At 40.7% G+C, this 20,505-nt stretch overlaps 1 long non-coding RNA gene across 1 annotated transcript in view; it reads right to left on the reverse strand.

Moving 5' to 3' along the window:
- Positions 1 to 8,540: 8,540 nt before the first annotated feature.
- The window catches only part of LOC119505859, a 49,376-nt gene continuing 37,411 nt past the window's right edge, over positions 8,541 to 20,505 (reverse strand). Inside the window, exons 3-4 of the long non-coding RNA XR_005210889.1 lie at positions 9,534 to 9,598; positions 8,541 to 8,860 (exon numbers count right to left, since the gene is read on the reverse strand). This is a non-coding gene — a long non-coding RNA (uncharacterized LOC119505859). The remainder of the gene's footprint in view (positions 8,861 to 9,533; positions 9,599 to 20,505) is intronic.

Raw genomic sequence — 20,505 nt, forward strand, 5'->3', positions numbered from 1 at the left:
CATTATTCTTTTATCCTAAACAAACCTCAATTTTTTTGTATATGACTGTTCCAAAGGGAACATGCTCCAAAGGAAATGCCACAGTTTGTTCTATTTCATGAAAAAAAAGTAGATTCTTTACTCTTTGTCAGTGATTTGGTCAAGGTGTGGGCATGTAATTCAGCTGCTGAGGGATTTCTGAAAAAGATTATCCTTCTGATAATACATAGGACTGGATATAGAACAAAGCCTTTTTTCTCCCCATCCCTCTCTGTTCTGCTCTTGGAAGATTTTGAGAGGATTTGCTGCTTAGATCAGTGTCAGCCATCTTGCCAATGTGTGACAATACTCCAAGGCAAGATTTTCCAACACAGAAAGGAAGGATGTGAGAATCAGAGAGAGGCTGACTCCCACATTGAACCAAAGAACCAACCTACCTTTGATATTCCTGTTAAGTGAGATAATATATATTCCCAATATTTAAGCCACAATTTCTCAGGTTTTCTGTGACTTGCAGACAAATACATCCTAACTAATATCTGCTTTTACCATGGCTGAATTTCTCAGATTGGTCTGATTGCTTTCTTCTGGAATAGGAAAGATGATGTTCTTCAAATGGAGGTTGCTACTGGGGAAGGTGGAATACCAATGGCAAACCACCTACTTCACAATTTTTCAAAAGAGCTGCCATGTTTAGCCATGACTGCAGGCCATCAGAAAGCCCCCTAGGCTTTGCTCCTTAATGTTAAAGTCATTTAACAGAAAATGGCTATGCAGAAGTTGCATTGATAGGGAATTTGATGGCAATGTCCCCAGAAAGAGATCTGTGTTAATTCTTTAGTGGAATACCAACTTTCAATGACCGTGATCCCCAGAAAAAAAGGCCCTAGCCAAAGCTACTTGAAATAATATATATTAATACAAATCCATCATAAATAATACATACTGTTAATATGGCTTTAAATAATGTATAATGCTAGATTTGCATAATAAATAATACATAAATATGTAATCATCCTTTGAAGTCATACGAAATTAGTAATTGTGAAGGGAACTTAACCTATTAACATGCTATAAGGGAAAGGCTTGCAAGTGACTCAGAAGGCCTTAATCAGTGCTGCTGTGTAATATCTTAGGGAGAGAAACACCAGCATTGTAAAAGAGCTTGATCTGTATATCTTAGGATTTCAGAAAAGTAGCTAGTAATAGATATCTCAGTTCATAGTCAATACAGAGTTTCCATTGGTCTGTAAAGATATTTTCTTTTCTTCTTAATCTCTAATGCATCCTGACTGAAAGACTTTAGAAGTTACTTCCTAAAGATGAGGCAAGGCAAAACCATTGTCATTGACTCTATCAAATCCTTTCAGTTTTCCAGCAATTCAATTGTGTTATTTTATTTAATCCTCCTAATAAGCCTATGAGATGATCACCATTATCCCCATTTGCCAGCTCAGGTGGGTGAGAGAGGTCAAGAGACTTACCCAGGGTCATAGTGATAGTTAGTGGCAGGGACAGGTTTACAGCTCTTCTGAAACCAAAGCCTGTTGTTCCATCTTTCCAATGCACAACCCTGTCTCTCATTTTAAGTGTAGCTCTTCTCTATGGTTTGTGACCCTGGGGGTTTTGTTATTCAAATCCAGCAAACCAAGAATCCCTCCTGGGTGCTTGACACTGCTAGACATATGTAGATGATTTCATTTGTCCCCACAATAATCCTACTGGGTATTAGTGACCACCTCTCACAGATTTAGGAAACTAAGAAAGTGACTTACCCCAAACCTCAGATCATGAGGCAAAAGCTGAGTCCTCTGACTTCAGCCACATCACACTGCCTCTCTAGTGAAGGGTGATGGGATGTGGCCACCTGCTTTAATTTCAGGTTTTCTGAGCCTTCTCCAAAGAGCAACCCAAGACCTGAGCTCCTTTAGAGTGTTGACCCCTGCCTGGTGATATTGGATAGATTTCTTCTGGAATAGGAAAGGTAATGTCTTGTGAAGAGTTTCCATCAGGTGATTTGGGAGAACCAAGGGCAAATTTTCTACTTCACGGTTTTTCAAAGGGGTGGCACTATCATCAGCCTCAGGTACATCAGTGGCCACGTGCATTCACAGTACTTTAACAAACACTCACATTTTTGAGTCTCTCATCTTGCACTTCTCCACAGTAGATATTTGGTTAAAAGTCCCCATGCCTCTGGTAATAATATTCTTGGAAATTGTGCTTTGAGACCAGTTCTTCTGGGAAAGATATAACCTACTGAAGAGGTACTGAGAAGAGCTGAAACCATAAATGTCGAGCCTACACAGGAGAGTGAATATAAACCGCTTGCATCTTTCAGGCTGAATAATAGCTTATCAAGCACACATTAAGCCTTTAAGTCTTTTTTTTCTTAAGTAAGAATAAATCTAAGTTGACTATTTCAGCATATGTATTTGTTTTCCCTACACTGTCTATAAACCATGTCCAAGGTGAGTATTTATAAGCTTGAGTGAAAACTAGACAAACAATTCTGAGAATAAGTGACAACTGTAACAGTTCATGATAAGACAGTCACAACAAAGGAAATGCTATGCATTAAGTGATTTTTCTTGCAAATTCTTTATACATATGTCAGACTGTGTGCTAGCAAACTGAAAGAGAATAAATCTAGGAGAATATCAATATAAGAAAGGGTTTTAGGCAAATGATATCTTGTTCGCATAAATCAAATAAATAGAGATTTAAAAAAAAACAAAGGAACAGCATAGATTTTTATGGCATTGTATGCAATGAAGCTATTTAGCAATTGCACATTAATTTATACTTATGGAGCACCTTACAATTATTTTCTCATTAAATCTGATAATATTTCTGGCAAGTAGGTCCATACAATTAGTTTAATTTTATAGCCAAGGTAAATGAAGCAGGGAATTGTTAAGTAACTTTCACAAGGTTGCACAGCCAGGTTTGGGTTGGACAAGGGCTTTACTTCAGAATTCCTGCTCCCACAATGCTCCAGGGCAGTGGTTCAGTTGTACCTTAGCTTCCTATTCAATGCAGGATAGGTTGTAGGTAGTCCCTGGGCATCTGGGGGTGGAGGCAAAGGCAAAGGCTCCCAGAAGCAAATCTAGAAGTGCCAGTGGTTAGCATCAGCATTAGCATTTCACCTGGGAAGTGAATCCCATCAGCATGATGAAACATGCTTATGTGACGCAAACACATGTCTGCAATATAGTCTAATTTGAGATTTTCACAACAGGGAGTCTAAAGCTGTGGTTCTCAACCCAGGCTTCCCATTGGAATACCTGAGGCACTTTAAATATAAACCAATGGCCCAAGATCAACTGTTTTTGGACATCTGAGATTAGGGCCTGGGCATAGATATTTTCAAAATCTCCCCAGCTTTGTCTAACATGTGGTCAGAGTTGAGAGCTACTGGTCTAAAGGACACTTTCAGGTCTGCCGCACATGATTAGGCAGGTTGTTCACTGCACAAGGGTGACTGATGAAAGGGCCAGTGAGAATTCAAATTCTGCCCACACTCTGCTCACCAAGCAGTGTGCCCTAGTTAGGGGGTGGTATCTGTTCTCAAATAGTTACCGTTTGTCTAATTCCCCCAAAAGGAGCCCTTGGTCATTCCCCTTGGATATGCATTGCTGCCTATCAGACATACTCTGTTTTCAGCTTATTTTCTTTATGTATTCATTAAAAATTATATTTAGCACCTACTACATGCTGGACACTTGGTAGGGATACAACGACAAAAAAAATGACACCTCCTGTCTTTATGGAATGTACAGCCTGTTCGGGAAGACAAGTGATTGAACAGGGAGTGAAACAACAATGTGGAGAGTGCTCCACTGGGGTGAGTGCAGGATGTTGGGGAGGATATGGAAGGGTGCTCCACCCAGACCTGGGCTCAGGTGGACCGCGTGGTGGAGGTGATGCAACAGTGGGGCCAGGTAGGAAGGGGGTGGCATTCAAGGCTGGGTGACAGCATTTGAAGAAGCCTGGGATCAAGAGAGACCGTGGGTTATGGAGGGATTGTCAGTAGTTTAGCCCATCCTCTTGGAGATGGAGGGAATGAAAGGAGGGCAGAGGTGGGATAGATTCTACCAATCTTTCAAGGGCTGGGTCGGCCACTTGCAAGCTTAATTCTGCACCTCGCTCCTCAGTCTTCTCTTCCTCCTCCTTCCTTCCTTCCTCTTGCCATCCTTCCACCCTTCTTCCCTCACATCTTCTTTTCAGGAGTAGCCCTTTAATAGAGCAGAAAACACTTAAACCACTTATACCCCACTTCCTGGAATCCATAACTCTAAACATTGGAAAGGAATGAAAAGCTTGGGAGCAGGCAAAGGAACAAATAAGCTTGGCGACACGTATGCCAGAGCGTCACTTGGCACCACCTGGCACCACTTCACAATTGGCATGGATTCCCCTTGCTCACCACTCTCGTTGCTTGATATGCCTGGTCCTGATTTCACTTTCCAACTTACCATCTTAGTCCTTGGGCTAGCGGGAGGTGGGGTACTATGGAGGAATGGGGTGGATAAATGAAACAAGTTTGGTCATGAGCTAATGAAATTATTGAAGCTGGATGATGAGCAGAGTGTTTATTATACAAGTCCTTCTATTTTTTTATGTTTGAAATTTTCCATTACATAAAGAGAGAAGAAAAACAAATTTAAGGTCCTCTTCTTGTCTTGTTTCATTTTGCTTACCAATACCTCTTATCAATGACACTGTATTAAGAAAATCTGGCTTGATTTGATTCAGATTCTATTTTTTATTTCAAAACAGTATGCTTTGGTTTTGTTCAAAGGGTTATTTTAGTGAGTCAAATTTCCTAATCTGTTAAAATCACTCTTTAGCTGATCAAAATTCACTGCACCCTCAAAGTGTAGGGCAGGTTGGAGGAGTCACGTGGCCAGAGTCCTTGTCCGGGTCTCCCCATCCACTCACTACATGACTTTGAACAAGTCACTGCTAACTTTTCAGGGACTTTTCCTCCTCCACCATACAATACATGGAGTCATCTTTTTTTCTAAAACAGCTGTACATAGCCCTATACTGCCAGTATTTCAAGGTTGTAGATTATGTAATATATCCACCCACCCCCTTCCTATTGGACCTCACAATTCGGATAGACCATCTTCCTTTGTTCTTCCACTGTGGCGGTGGCAACTTCCAGCATTCAGACACTCGGCCAGGCCGTCGCCCTGAGGATGTGCCCCTTGCAAACTCGGGAATGTTTCTCCACTTGCTGTCGGGTGAAAGAGCTGGGATGGGAACAGGAGAATGAACATTCGACTTCTGAGCAATCTCAGCAGCCATACTTCCAATCCTCTCGCATCTCCATTTCTACACATTAGCCTGCAGCAACTCCCGAGCTCCAAAGTCTCTGTCTATCAGGGCACAAGTACTTCCATGTCCAAACTGGAATGGGACCTTACATGGGCCTCCAGGCCCGTAAGCCGCTCACTTTTTTTCGGAATGTTTACCTGAAGCCAATTCCTAGAGTCACTGTATGAATGTTTGCCAAGAGACGTGGCCTCCTATGGACTGTCAGAGCTCCTCACAGATACGTCTACGTTAAAAGGGTATCACATCGGGTTCTATATACTTGTTTATACCTCTTTCCCCCCAACAGATGGAGCTTCCTGAGAACAGGACAGGACAGTGTTTTCTAAATCCTCAGCACCTGGTGTTCTATTCGGCCCATAGCAGGTGACCCACATGTGTTTGTTAAGTGACACAATGGCATAACCGTACTGAAATTTAAGCCTATTCCCTTTAATTTGGGAGGAACTTATTTGGAAATAAAGTACAACCCGTATTAAAGTCTTCCAGGATGCAAATACTGGTATGATACACCCATTTTTGATGACTTCTGCTTCCCTTATGTATGAGCTGTGACTTGGTTTCCTAAGGCTGAGTCTGTCTGATGAGAACCCAATCATTCTGCTCCAACCGCTACCCAACCCCTACCTCCTCCAGTAAGTTACTTTAAAGAAAAAGAGAGAAAAATCAAACTTTTCATTTGTGCTTTTATTAAAATTGAACAACCAGCTGTTGCTTAAGTGTTTCTATTATTTCTATTATTTCATCCAGTATCTATAGCTTTGTGGGGTTACAGCTAAAGTTTGTATGGCTTTGTCTATTCACAAAGGTCAATTAATATTCCTGCCTTCTCCAAGGGGCAGGCAGATGGGGTCAGGTAACATGTGGGAAGAGCCTTCTCTATCACGAGACAATGGGGAGTGAGCTCACTCCACCCTCTCTTTGTTGGTTTTGTCCCCAGGACACAGGAAGTGGGTGAGGATTCACAGCCCATTAAAGAGAAGCACTCCTAAGCTTTATGCCACCCACCTTAGAGGAAAACAGAATGAAGAGTCAGCTTCTGCCCTACATGCTATTGAAAAGTTACTAGATTACACAGGCATCTAGCTATAAATTTTCCTTTGCTAGCATAAATCAGACAAATATGACAGAACTGAACACTTGCTAAAGCCAAATGTGCATATTTTGATTTTTCTGTAAGCTCCTTAATCAAGTCTTAAAATAATAATTTTATAGCTCTTACCTTCATTTTGAAGCATTTGAAAACTTAGATTTTCTTAATGGACCCCAAAGAGCAAGAAGTCTAAAGGCCACAGCTGAAGCTCTCTTCTCCCTTCCCCTCCCCTTCCAATTTTTCAGGGCCCTCTGACCCCCTGTGTGGTAGAATGAGCAGGGGCTTTCGAGCCACACTGACACTAGCTTTGCTACTCTTTGGCCACTCCGTTGAGTTTATTCTACAATTTTAAAAACTGAGACTTGGAGAAGGTAAGACCGCTTCCCTTACAGGTTGCTGGAGTGTTCAGTGAGCCCACTGATGAAAAGACTGTTAGCATGGGGCTGCCAGGCAGTAGGTGCTCAACAAACATGAGGTGCCACATCCTCCAGGTTGCCTTGCTGAGATGCTGCTTCTCCGGAACTCTCTAGTCGTGTCTCCTGTGATTTCTCTGTCTCCATCATTGTCCTGCCTGCCCCTCAAGACCAGAGCCCAAGTCTCCTCTTTGTCTCATGGCACCTGCTTTCATTAGGCACTCAATAAATGTTGCTGACAGCCTGGCTGACTAAAGACAGCATCTTTCCATCAAGGGCAACTGTTCTTCACTGTCTTTATTTATTGCTTAATGCCAAATGGTGTAATCAGCATGATATCATTTTTCTGAAATGCGTATCAGGACAATGTGAGAGTTAAAGAATTCAAAATTGTTGGAAGTTATTGGTACTAATTGTAATTAGTGTCATATCACTAGGCTTGAGTAATGTCTTATAGGTATAGAAACTTCTGGGTTAAACATGTCAGTTGAATCCTGATTTTTATCTAAATGACCTCAACGTTATGACATCATTTTTATGCATATTAGACAATTTTCAACTGTGGTTACTTCCTTTAACTTTGGGAGACAATAATTAAGTTTAAGAAATTCATTTTTTTTTTTAATTTGATAAATGGTAAGAACAGACAAACAGAAATGACTCCCTTTTGCTCCATTTGAACAAAATCTCCTTCTCTTTCAGCAAATTGTCAGGAGTTCTTGGGATCAAAATGAAGGCTTATTTGCCCCAAACTGCAGCTATCACCATTGTTGCATATATGATTTGCGAGGTAAATTCGAACAGGTCTTGGACAGCTTTTTCCTAAATAAAATGTTAAACACACACACACACACACACACACACACACACACACACACAGACACACAGAGAGAACATAGTAAATCCAGTTTTCTGGGGTTTCTGAAATGGTTTTGAATTTTAAAACAACACTTCATTTGTCATTTCTCCGTGCCTACCATTCTTTTAAAAAATCTCCATCACCATTGGTTTTACAACACTCCCCAAACACCGTCAGATGGGTTATCCTTGCTTTGCACTTTTGTTCTTTTGTTAATTTTGGATAAAGTCCTAGAGTGTAGCAATATTATTGAACTCATTTCTGCTTAGGTCTCAAGTTTCCATAGCTCCTCTATTACCAAGTGGCAGTGCACCCTATAGGCACAATAAATAAATAATACAACGCTGAAGCTATAACAAATCACAAAATACATTATTAAAAAATTAAGAAATAAATATCCCCCTCTTACTTAAATAGAGATTGATTTTATAATGTGGAATGCTGAGGAGAGCTACGCAGAGATATATTAAAGCCTGGGGACACAGAGAATACACTGTGATAGGTATTTTGCTCCCTTAGCCAGAGGAAAAAATTCTCAGAGTGAATGGATGTATTTGTGAAACGGAAGCCGATGGTCTCCGTTTGTTCACAAGCCAGGTATGATGCACTGCTGGCTCCATCATGTGAGGGTGGAAAGACCTGCAGGGCACATTTGTCTTTCCTAAGCTCAAACTGTTAGTCTGGTTGAGGATGAGGGTGATGCAGACAAATTTCTTCCGAGAACTGAAGTTGGAGAACAAACCACTGTTTCTTTCCTTTAACTTTAAATCACAATTCTGGCTTTCAAAAAGATGCTCTTGAACTAGGTTTCTGCCAAGCTTCCTCCAAGGTGTTTTATTTAATGAGGAGAGGATATGGCATAGGTCTCTCCATGAGGGATACAGTTAAAGAGGAAGCATGCCTTTTCAGGAGACACGACATTTTCCTGTGGAGAAAGATAAAGCTTAAAGGGTCTTAGACTCAGAAGTCACTTGGTCACTTACCTTAGAGTTTGGACAGGGGCCCACTGACTCATCAGGAGCCACTGCGGAGGATCCTGAAGGAGCTGCCACGGCTTCTACACTTACTCGGCATCCTGAGAGAGTGTGGCATTTCTCTATCCTGTCCTCAGATGTTTTGGGACAAAACAAATCTGGCTGACTTCACAGCCCTCTGCAAAGACTCCCAACACCTCTGTACAAAGGGAAAAGACGATGACTGAAAATTGTCCTGACCCTTTCCCCACTCCAAAGTCATGTGAAAAGTTTACTCTGGTGGCACACAGAGAAAACCACTTATTTCTGTATCGCATTGCTCTCTGTAAATCATGCTGTGGGAGACTCAAACATCCTCCCAGAGCTGTGTGTGTGAACCCATGCAGAGAGGAGTTCCCACCTACTGAGCAACTTTTTAAAGACCATTCAAAATGCTTGGCTTACAAGACAGTAAATGAGCCCCTCAAAGACCCTTGGGGCTCCTTTTGCTGGGAGTTTATCTTGCCAATATGTTTTTTTTTAATATGACATCTTCCTTTGTCTTATTTCCACCAAGTACAAAAGGCACATATAGGCAAGGATCATGTTTGTGATTTAGCATTTGCTTTCCTGATTCTTCATGGAGAGATTTCCTGACCTACACCTGAAATTCTCTGCAAATGTGCAGATATTCAGGAGCCTGGGCTCTCATGGAATCTGGCAATTTCACTGAATGGCGTCTGAGAGGTCATCTTGGCCATTAATACCTGGCTTAAATGGAGAAAAGAACCAGTGGAAGAATGCAGGGTAGGTTTCTCATGTGTCAAGCCTGATGGGAGATAGATCACTTCCACGCATGTTTCACTGGCCAGAACTAAGTTACATGATCTTACCCATATTCAAGGGGGTGCTGGAAAATGTCCTCCTTAGTTGGGCATCAACTTGCTGGTGGCGAAGTCTACAATAATAGAAAGTCAGAAGGTTGGTGAGAAAAGTGTCAACTGGCGTCTCTGAGATTCTTAAAACTCAGATAAAATTAGTTGTTTAAACTATTTCACGTGCCATGGGGAGTCTGAAATTCTTGCAAAGATTTTGGTGAATTCTTCGGGATTTAAATTCTCAAGATGATCTCTGCTTTAGATGCCTACTTCTGTACCTATTCTGTAGTGGGTCAGTACAAATGCAAAAGGCAACTCCCTGATTTCAAAAAATCCTACACACACACACACACACTCACACACACATACACACAACCCACTCACATTAAACACACATGAATGTGGACGTGAATAAAGTAGATCTTACTAAAACTTTACAGGTAATGAGGATTTATGGGCCATATTGCAATTCATACAGCAAACAATTTCCCATCCACATTAATCCTGCCACTGAGAATTTCTCAGGGTCTGTGCCACTCCCAGGAAACATCCAACTTCGTGATACCTCACCGACTTATTGTTCTTCCTTCTTCCATTAACCCACCTCACTCCTTTTCTCTACCTACCCCAAGAGTAAAACCCCAGATGCGTCTGTTTGCCTTATGCAGAGCACATTGGTTCTCTCAGTTTGCTTGAACCCCACAACCAACCCCTAGCATTTTGTCAAGGTGTTTTCCTGAGAGGTAATTGAGAAGATAATCTTTTTTACCTAGTCATATACAGTTAGTTGGGAGTGTTGTACCTTATCCTTTTTTTTTTTCCTTTTTAATTTTTATTGTGATTGTTTAGATACCTTACAATTATCCAAAGACCCAAAGTGTACAATCATCTGCCCCTGGTACCCTCATACAGCTGTGCATCCATCACCACACTTAATTTTTGTTCAATTTTTAGAAACTTTTCATTATTCCAGACAAGAAATAAAGTGAAAGATGAAAAAAAAGAAAAAGAAACTCGAATCCTCCCCTATCCCTAACCAACCCCCCTCAACTGTTCACTCGTAGTGTTGGTATAGTACATTTGTTACTGTTTATGAAAGAACGTTGATATAGTACTAACTGTAGAATATAGTTTGCAATAGGTATGTATTTATTCCCTACATGCCCCTCTATTATTAACTTCTAATTGTATTGTCATACATTTGTTCTGGTTCATGGAAGAGATTTCTAATATTTGTACAGTTAATCATGGACATTGACCACCATAAGATTCAGTTCTATACATTCCCATCTTTTGACCTCCAACTTTCCTTCTGGTGACATACGTGACTCTGAGCTTCCCCTTTCCACTTCATTCACACATTATGTGGCACTGTTAGTTATTCGCACATCTTGCTCCTGATACCTCGGTTCATTTCCAAACATTTAAGTTCACTCTAGTTGAACATTCTGTTCATACTAAGCAACCTCTCCCCATTCTTAAGCCTCATCCTGTATCTTGGTACCTTATATTTCATGGCTATGAGTTTACATATTATAATTAGTTCTTATCAGTGAGACCCTGCAATATTTGTCCTTGTGTGTCTGGCTCATTTCACTCAGTATATTGCCCTGGAGGTTTTGTCATCAACCCTTTTTTTTTTGTTTTTTTTTAAGATGGTTTTGTTCACACACCATACATTCCATCCTAAGTAAACAATCGATGGTTCTCTGTATGGTCACATATTTATGTGTTCACCACCTTCACCACTATCTATACAAGGGCATCTACATTTCTTCCACAAGGCAGGAGGGAGAGTCAAAGAAGGTAGAGAGGCAAAAGAAAGAGAAAAAAATAATGACAGCTAGGAAGCAGCAAAATGAAAAATAACCTTAAATCAAAGTAGAGTAAAGAGTCAGACAACACCACCAATGTCAAGTTTCTAACATGCCTCCCCTATCCCCCTCTTATCTGCATTTACCTTGGTATATTGCCTTTGTTACATTAAAGGAAGCATAATACAATGATTCTGTTAGTTACAGTCTCTAGTTTACATTGATTGCATCCCTCCCCCAATGCCTCCCCATTTTTAACACCTCGCAAGGTTGACATTTGCTTGTTCTCCCTTGTAAAAAAACATATTTGTACATTTTATCACAATTGTTGAACACTCTAGATTTCACCAAGTTACACAGTCCCAGTCTTTATCTTTCCTCCTTTCTTCTGGTGTCTCACATGCTCTCAACCTTCCTCTCTCAACCATATTCATAGTTATCTTTGTTCAGTGTACTTACATTGCTGTGCTACCATCTCTCAAAATTGTTGCAAACCACACACTCCTGTCTTCTCCTATCACGCTACAGTGCTCCCTTTAGTATTTCCTGTAGGGCATGTGTCTTGTTCACAAAGTCTCTCATTGTTTGTTTGTTGGAAAATATTTTGAGCTCTCCCTCATATTTGAAGGACAGCTTTGCTGGATATAGGATTCTTGGTTGGTGGTTTTTCTCTTTCAGTATCTTAAATATATCACACCACTTCCTTCTTGCCTCCATGGTTTCTGCTGAGACATCCACACATAGTCTTATTAAGCTTCTTTTGTATGTGATGGATTGCTTTTCTCTTGCTGCTTTCAGGATTCTCTCTTTGTCTTTGACATTTGATAATCTGATTATTAAGTGTCTTGGCATAGGCCTATTCAGATCTATTCTGTTTGGGAGTACGCTGCGCTTCTTGGATCTGTAATTTTATGTCTTTCATAAGAGAAGGGAAATTTTCATTGATTATTTCCTCTATTATTGCTTCTGCCCCTTTCCCCTTCTCTTCTCCTTCTGGGACACCAATGATACATACATTCTTGTACTTTGTTTCATCCTTAAGTTACCGGAGATGTTGCTCATATTTTTTCATTCTTTTCTCCATCTGCTCCTTTGCATGTATGCTTTCAGGTGTTTTGTTCTCCAATTCCTGAGTGTTTTCTTCTGCCTCTTGAGATCTGCTGTTGTATGTCTCCATTGTGTCTTTCATCTCTTGTGTTGTGCCTTTCATTTCCATAGATTCTGCCAGTTGTTTTTTCGAACTTTAGATTTCTACCTTATGTATGCCCAGTGTTCTCATTATGCACTTCATCTCTTTTGCCATATCTTCCCTAAACTTTTTGAATTGATTTAGCATTAGTTGTTTCAATTCCTGTGTCTCAGTTGAAGTATAAATTTGTTCTTTTGACTGGGCCATAACTTCGTTTTTCTTAGTGTAGGTTGTGGTTTTCTGTTGTCTAGGCATCTGACCTCCTAAACCACCCCAATCAAGTTTTCGCAGATGAAAACAGACTCAGGTCACAGAAGGAGGAAATATTCAGTATCTGGTTTCCTGATGGTTTTTCTTAGAAGATTGATACACCTGTGCTTTTATGCCCGGCAGGTGCACCAGTTAGCCTGTCACTGGCTGGTATAAGAGGGTGTGGCCTGTGGCTCTCCTCCCCCAGCCTTTGGGTTCTGGTTCCAGTAAGGCAGGTAGTAGAGCTAGACCCCTCCCTTTCCTCTTGGGAAGCTATGCCTCCTCCAGAGAGGTCATCTGCATATCAATAAGTTCTTTGTTTCTCTGACTCTGCTGATCAAAGTGTTTTGATGTTAAAATGGCTGAGGCTTTCTTTACTGCAAAGCACTGTGGGCTGAAAACATCTAAGGCTTTCTCCACAGAGAAAGAAAGGGACAGATTCACCCAGATTCACCCATTAGCCAGAGATAGCACTTGATCCTCTGGGCTCCCTGTCCTGAGACAGATATGTCCCCTGACCCTCCCAAGGTCAGTTGTCACCAAAAGCCTCTGTCTGCTTATTGGGGATTCGCTGTCTGTATTGAGCAGTTAATATTAAAACCCTAGTTGGGGCTGGGCTGAGGCCCACTCGCTTGTTTGGAGAGTGCTGCTCTCTAGCACCACGAGGCTTCCGTGAGGGAGGGGCTCTCAGCTCTCGGCTCTCAGCGCAGGTCTGCAGTTTTTACTTACAGATTTTATGCTGCAATCTTTGGCATTCCTCCCAATTCAGGTTGGTGGATGATGAGTGGTCAGTCATGTTTGTCTCCCTTCAGTTATTCCAGGCTATTTACTAGTTTTTTTGGTTACTTATGAATTGTTCCAGGGAGACTAACAGTCTTCCACTCCTCTCTATGCCACCATCTTAGCTCCTCTCTACCTTATCCTTTTTAAAGCACTGTTAGAGCTGTTCATTCATTCGCTCAATAACAGTGTCAGGCACTGTGTTAAGTACAGGAAAATAGTAGAGGGCAAGATAAACATAGTCCCTGACTTCATGGTGCTTAACACTCAAGCAGGGAATATAACTAAAATTACACAAACTGACTTGTACAATCATCAAAATTTGGGATAAGTGTTATGGCAAAAACAAATAAAAGGCTAAGAAAAAATATTGGCATGCGGGAGCCTACTCAAAGGGGCCTGTCCAAGGAAATAAGTAACATTTAAACCAAGATCTATAAGATGAGAGAGAGCTAACCACATGGGAAAAAGCATTTCATAAAGAAGGAAGAGCATGGACAGAGACCATAAGGGGAGAACAGAACTTGTCATGTTCATGTAACTGAGAACAACAACAAAAAAAGATTTAGAGACGTGGTTGAGGCCACTACCTCACCACCAAAGCTCTTTTTCCACAGTGTTGAGTTGTGGCTGAGAAGTGGCTGCCTTACCATGGACTACATTTCCCAGCCCATTCCAGTAGGTGAGTCCGTCTATTGGATGTGGGCCAAAGGCTAATTATATGCCACTTCCAGGTCATTAAAATCCTCATCTTCAATACTCCACTCTTTCTTTTCCTCCATCTGTTGGCTGGATGTTGACACCCAAGGAGACCTTGAAAGTAATGTGATGAAGACAAAGAGCTTCCTTCAATATGGGTTCCTAAATGACTTCCTGGAGCAGAGCTCCAGCCACCAGCTGCCAGTTACATATATTGTATGAGTGTAACAAATTACCCCAAATCTTAGTGGTTTTAAACAATGTGTATTTATTGTCTCCATCTCTGTAGGTCATAAATCTGGGCACAGCATAACTCAATCTTCTGCTTCAGTGTCTCTTAATAAGTCTTCCAGCAAAGATTTGTCCGAAACTGTCACAACTTAAGAAGAATCTGTTTCAAGCTCATTCATGTGGTGGTTGGCAGGATGCAGTTACTCACTTACTGGTGGACTGAGACCTCAGTTCCTTGCTGGTAGTTGGCCAGAGGCTGCCTTTACTTCCTTGCCATATTGGCCTTTCCATCTTGCTTCAACAGAGAAAGTACACAAGAGATCCAGGGAGAGGTGGACCTTATCATGTCAATGCCATCCATTGTTTTTACCATATTTGGTTTATTAGAAGCAAGTCACTATATCCAGCTAACTCTCAAGGGGAGGAAAGGGCATGTATACCAGGAGATGGGGATCTTTGGGAATCATGTCAGAGGCTCCCTACTACTGTGAATAGTACATACATTGTTATTAAGCCACTGAGATTTTGGGTTTCATCTGTTACAGCTTCTAGCATTACCTTAAGTAACTCAGGGAGAGAGCCACAACAGAAGATTCCAGTAAAGTGAGGTCAGAACAGACCATGTCAAACAGTGCCTTAAAAACCCTAATAAGAAACTGGTATTTGTTCTAAATACAGTAAGAGGTCATCAAAGGATTTTAAGCATGAGAGAGAAGGGATCCAGTTTTTGTTTTAAGATCATTGTTGCCACTGTTTATAAATGATAGGAGAGAAACAAGAGTGGAAGCAGGGAGACCCATCAGGAGGCTGTCATCCTCCGAGTCAGTGTTGGGTAGTAAAAGAAAGGGAGATTTCAGCCGTCCCAATACTGAGCAGTAGCAGCAGCTGTGGCAGCAAATTCTGCAGTATATTAAGTACCTATTCTGTGTTCCAGGCACTCTGCTAGGTGTTTTATGCACACCATCTCATCCAGGAATCCAATAAATACAGATTATTACACCCATTTTACAAATGAAGAAATCAAGACTCAGAGAGCTAAGTGAATTACCCAAGGTCACACAACTAGTAAGTGGCAGAACTGCCTGATCAATTTGTTGGGAACCCAATTTTTCAAATGATTGAATGAAGAAAAAAAAATAGTAGCAGTAACAAATAATCAAGTTCAGTGCTTCAAATCCAGAAGTCCATTTTGTTGATTGGTCAAAGCAAATTCATTAAATGCAATACACTTTTTACGTATTAAAATAATATTTGCATCTGTGGGGTACCTTTCTTTTTGCTAGTGCATGGCAATTATATCTTTATCTGTAATTGCAAATCTGGTTTTTTAGTTTCCTGATTTGTTTCCATAAGCATACTTTTACAACCAATTGTTAGTGGATTAACAACTTTGGGTGAAATCTATCGGTCTGCTCTAGTCTGCCTCCGTGGCTGCAAGAGTCTGTTGACAGGCAGTGAGCACAAAGGAGCTGGCTCTAACTTGTGCAGGGCCAAATGGAGCATTAGTCCCTCGATAAACATTTGTTGTGCTGCTGCAATGTTCCACACACTGCAATGTGCATTCTGGACTCTGCCTCATCAGCAGCAAGGAGTCTTTCTGAATCTTCTGGGTTCCCAAAATATAAAGAAGACCTCATCATAAAATAAGCACATCTTAATAGCAAAATATTTAGTCTCAGAAACACATGCAATTTTATGTGTCCAAAATTGTATATAAAATCAATCAATCGATCCTTCCTTTTATCCCCCATCCATCTCTTTCAGCAGTTTCTAAGCATTTATTTCCCAATGACAGTATTTTGGAATAATCAACAAAATGGTAACATCTAAAACCCATTTTCTATTGAACTTCTTTTCCATAACTGATAGCTACCAAGCAAGTCACTCAAGAACTGAGATCATTTGTAAGATTAGAATTGTTGTGCCTGTTTGAATGTATTATGTCCCCCAGAAAAAGCCATATTCTTTGATGCAATCTTGTGGGGCAAGCATAATAGTGGGGATTAAGTTGGAATGTTTGGATTCGGAGATACGCCCCACCCAACTGTAGATGATAACTGATGGGATATTTCCATGGAGGTGTGGCCCCGCCTATTCGGGGTGGGCCTTGATCAGTGGAGCCATATAAATGTGCTGACTCAAAGAGACTGAAGGGAGTACAGCTGTGAGTGACGTTTTGAAGAGGTGCAACCTTGCTAGAGAGGAACGTCCTGGGAGAAAGCCATTTTGAAACCAGAACTTTGGAGCAGATGCCAGCCACGTGCCTTCCCAGCTAACAGAGGTTTTCCGGACGCCATTTGCCATCCTCCAGTGAAGGTACCTGATTACTGATGTGTTACCTTGGACACTTTATGGCCTTAAGACTGTAACTGTATAGACAAATAAACCCCCTTTTTATAAAAGCCAGTCCATCTCTGGTGTTTTGCATTCTGCAGCATTAGCAAACTAGAACAATTGTTAATCTCTAGGATTTAACCCTCTAAATATCTGCACTCCAGCTCCTGGGGGACAGGAACCCAGAAGAAAGTTCACACCTAGTTTTGCCGGAATGGAAAAGGTGGGTGGAGAAAATCAGAGTGTATAAACTCACCAGGTTTTGACTCTTGTAGCTTAAATAACTGAAAAAGTAGAATGTATTGAAATAAGGAAGACACGAAGAGATTTCCCAAAATACAATGGAGGAATCCTCCTTGAGACCCATTATACATTCTCTATGCCATAGGCAAGTAAACACCACATGTAAGATGGCATGAAAGAGTTAAATAACAACATCCTAAGAAAGCAGAGTAGGCAGATGGTATTTAACTCCAGGTGCAGGAGCTGAGTGAGGGTGGAAGAGGCAGAAATGGCTCAGGAGGAGCATTAAAGACCGGGTAACAAGAAGCAACCATAGGGTACTGGGCTTGGGGGAGAAATGCATCTTTGTGGGTTTTTGTTCCTGTCCATAAAACCCCTTACCCTGTAACTGCAGCTGGACTTTTGTAAAAGGAAGCATTCACAGTGGCATTTTGGAGGAGGCATTTTGCCCAGGGTATCAGCAGAATACATTTGTCATCTCAAGGCAACATATGGAAAGCTGCATCTCTAGCTTTTCAACACTGCACAGAATTGTGCAGTAACCAATAGGAACAGAAAAAGCTATAAAAAGAAAATGCAAATGATGAAGACTGAATAGTTCAGGAGGGAAGGTCCCTGAACTATAAAGACTGAATTTCTAGAATTATGGATAGAAAGATTTGAATTTGTGATCATTATATCCATGTCAATACACAGAAGTGGCCTTTCTGTTGGGGACCAGCATGGATCAACACTGGAGGCAAGAACTATGGATCAGCATGAGGAAGTAGATTTCAAGGGCAATGGAGAACCAGGACGGCAAAACAAAGCCCTACTTCGAACGTGGTTAGGGAATTTGTGGGGAAGGAGGGTAGACAGGCAACAGATCTTGAAGGGTAAGCAGGAATTCACCAGACAGACAGTGAAAGAGAGGAAACATTCTAAGCAAACTGCAAAGACATAGAAATTATAAACAGTATGGCTCACCGCCTAGTACAGAGGGGTAATAATAATAATTAGATTGACTGAGTACTCTTTACATTCATTATCTCATTTAATCCTTCTAACATACCTATAAAATCAGCATAATTATTTCTGTTTCACAAATGAGAAAATCAATACAGTCACTTGCTAATGGTAGTACATTCAGTGATTAAGCTAGAATTCAAACTCGATTTTACACTATACTGTCTATTATGTCAGTTAACTATAAAAATATTTATGCTCAAATAAATTGTATAATGTATTTAACAAACTCTTTCTCAACTTGACAACCTTCTCAGGCTACCATCTTAGATTTCTCCTGCTATCTGCACCCCTTCTTGGAAGAGTTTTCCATGCTTTGTCTCCACCTCCTTATCTCCCGTTGGACCTACTTTCAGCCTACTGTGATCTGGCTTCTGCCCCACCATTCCACCACAACTGTTCCTGCCAAAGTCAGCAAAGGCCCATGTATCGCTCAATCTATTGAACACTGCTTGGTATTTATCTTGCTTAACTCTTGGCAGCCTTAAACACCACTGAGTTTTCAGAACAATTTCTTACTTTGGCTTCTGTGTCTTAACAGGCTTCTGATCTCCCTCTCATTGCTCTGACAGCTCCTCCACTTTCATCTTTTCCATCTCCTCTTCCTGTTCTCAGCCCTTGGATTTGAAGGTCTCTCAGAACTTCCTTCAGGACCCTCTGCTCTTCCCACTCTGTTTCCCCGTACTTGCTGGAAGATTTTTATCAATACCCCGGCTTCAGTTGCCATCTGTATTTTGTCAATTCCTGGAGGGGACCTTGATTTTTGCTTTTGTTTCTGTTTCAGTATTTTCTCCCACGAGCCACTCTTCTGGTAGCGGCACCTGATTTCCTTCTGAGGCACATCTTCTGCCCTTTCTCTCAACATGCGTGGTTGGTTCCCTGGCACTGAATTCAGGAGTGGTCACATGATCTGGGTCCTAGGTAATCCCTCAGGCTACTTCTTCACTCCAGGAACTGCTTCAGGAATAGACACGTAACCAGCTGATTCAGGACTTTTGCTCCCACCATCGAGGAGACACACTCTTTATCACGGGACTTGAACCTGAAAAGATGTAGCTTGGGGCTGCTAATGCCATTTTGCCAGCATGAGGAGATAGCATCTCGGAGAATGTGGCAGAACAGAGAAACCAGGAGGCAGAAATGGTTCTGATGCCGCATTTGAATCTCTGTATCCAGTCATCCCTCTGTACTATACTCTCCAATACAGTAGCCACTGGCCACATGTGGCTATTGAGCACTTTATATTTTTAAATATATTTTGTTTCTATTTAATACAGAATACATTAAATACACTCCAATATATTTTGGATAGATTGGGTTAAATAAAACATATATTATTAAAATTAATTTCACCTATTTCTTTTTGCCTTTTTAACATGGCTAGTAGAAAATTTTAAATTGCTTATGTGCTCACATAATATTTCTATTGGACCATGCTGCTTTTCAGTTACATAACAGAAAATTCCTTTTTTGTTTGTTTGTTTTAGCCTGTACCCCAAAACATAAACAACTGCTTGCAACTATAAAAATTCTCATAATACAACAACCAAATGTATCTCTGCCCCAGCTCTTTCTCCTAGGAACCAATCCCAAGAGCAATGAGATATCCAGTGGGGCATATATTTATTTTAAAACTAGTGAAGTTCCTTTAAAAGTTGCTAATAATGTTCTATTTCTACCAAGGGAAGCTTCAGTTTATCTTTGGAGGAGACTTCCTTTGTTTTAGGAAAATAATTGGAAAGGATCTTATTCGACCCAAAAGTAAAACAAATTTGCACACATTATTTTGGGGGAAGATCCTAAAGTCACCCATTAACCTAGATATAAATACCTCAGACTGACATGTTACCTATTTTGTTTAGAAATGCAAATTGTTATATTTTTAGCAGTATTGTGCCCTTGAAAATATTTTTTCCTAAATATGATTTTTTGCATCATTGTCTCTGTACATTATTTGTTCCCTTCCTTCCTTCTTTCCTTCCTTCCTTTCTTTCATTCCTTCTTTCCTTCTTTCTTATTAGAGAAGTTGTGGGTTTCTAGAAAAATCATGTATGAAATAGAGAGTTCCCATATACCACCCTATTATTAACACCTTGCATTGTTGTGGTACATTTGTTACAACTGACGAAAGCATGTTTTTATAATTGTATTATGAACTATAGTCCATGGTTTAACTTTAGGGTTCACTGTGTTGTGAGTTCTATGGTTTTTTTTTTTCTGATTTTTTATTCAAATTAACATGTACACAACCTAAAATTTTCCCCTTTTAACCACATTCAAATGTATAATTTCAGTACTGTTGGGTTCACAATGTTGTGCTACCTTCAGCAGCATCCATTACCAAAATGTTTCCATCATCCCAAATAGAAACTCTGCACACTTTAAGCATGCACTCCCTATTCCCTACCTCCACCCTATCCCCTGGTTGCCTATATTCTAGATT

The sequence above is a fragment of the Choloepus didactylus genome, chromosome 11 (genome assembly GCF_015220235.1).
Source record: "Choloepus didactylus isolate mChoDid1 chromosome 11, mChoDid1.pri, whole genome shotgun sequence".
Lineage (NCBI taxonomy): Eukaryota > Metazoa > Chordata > Mammalia > Pilosa > Megalonychidae > Choloepus > Choloepus didactylus.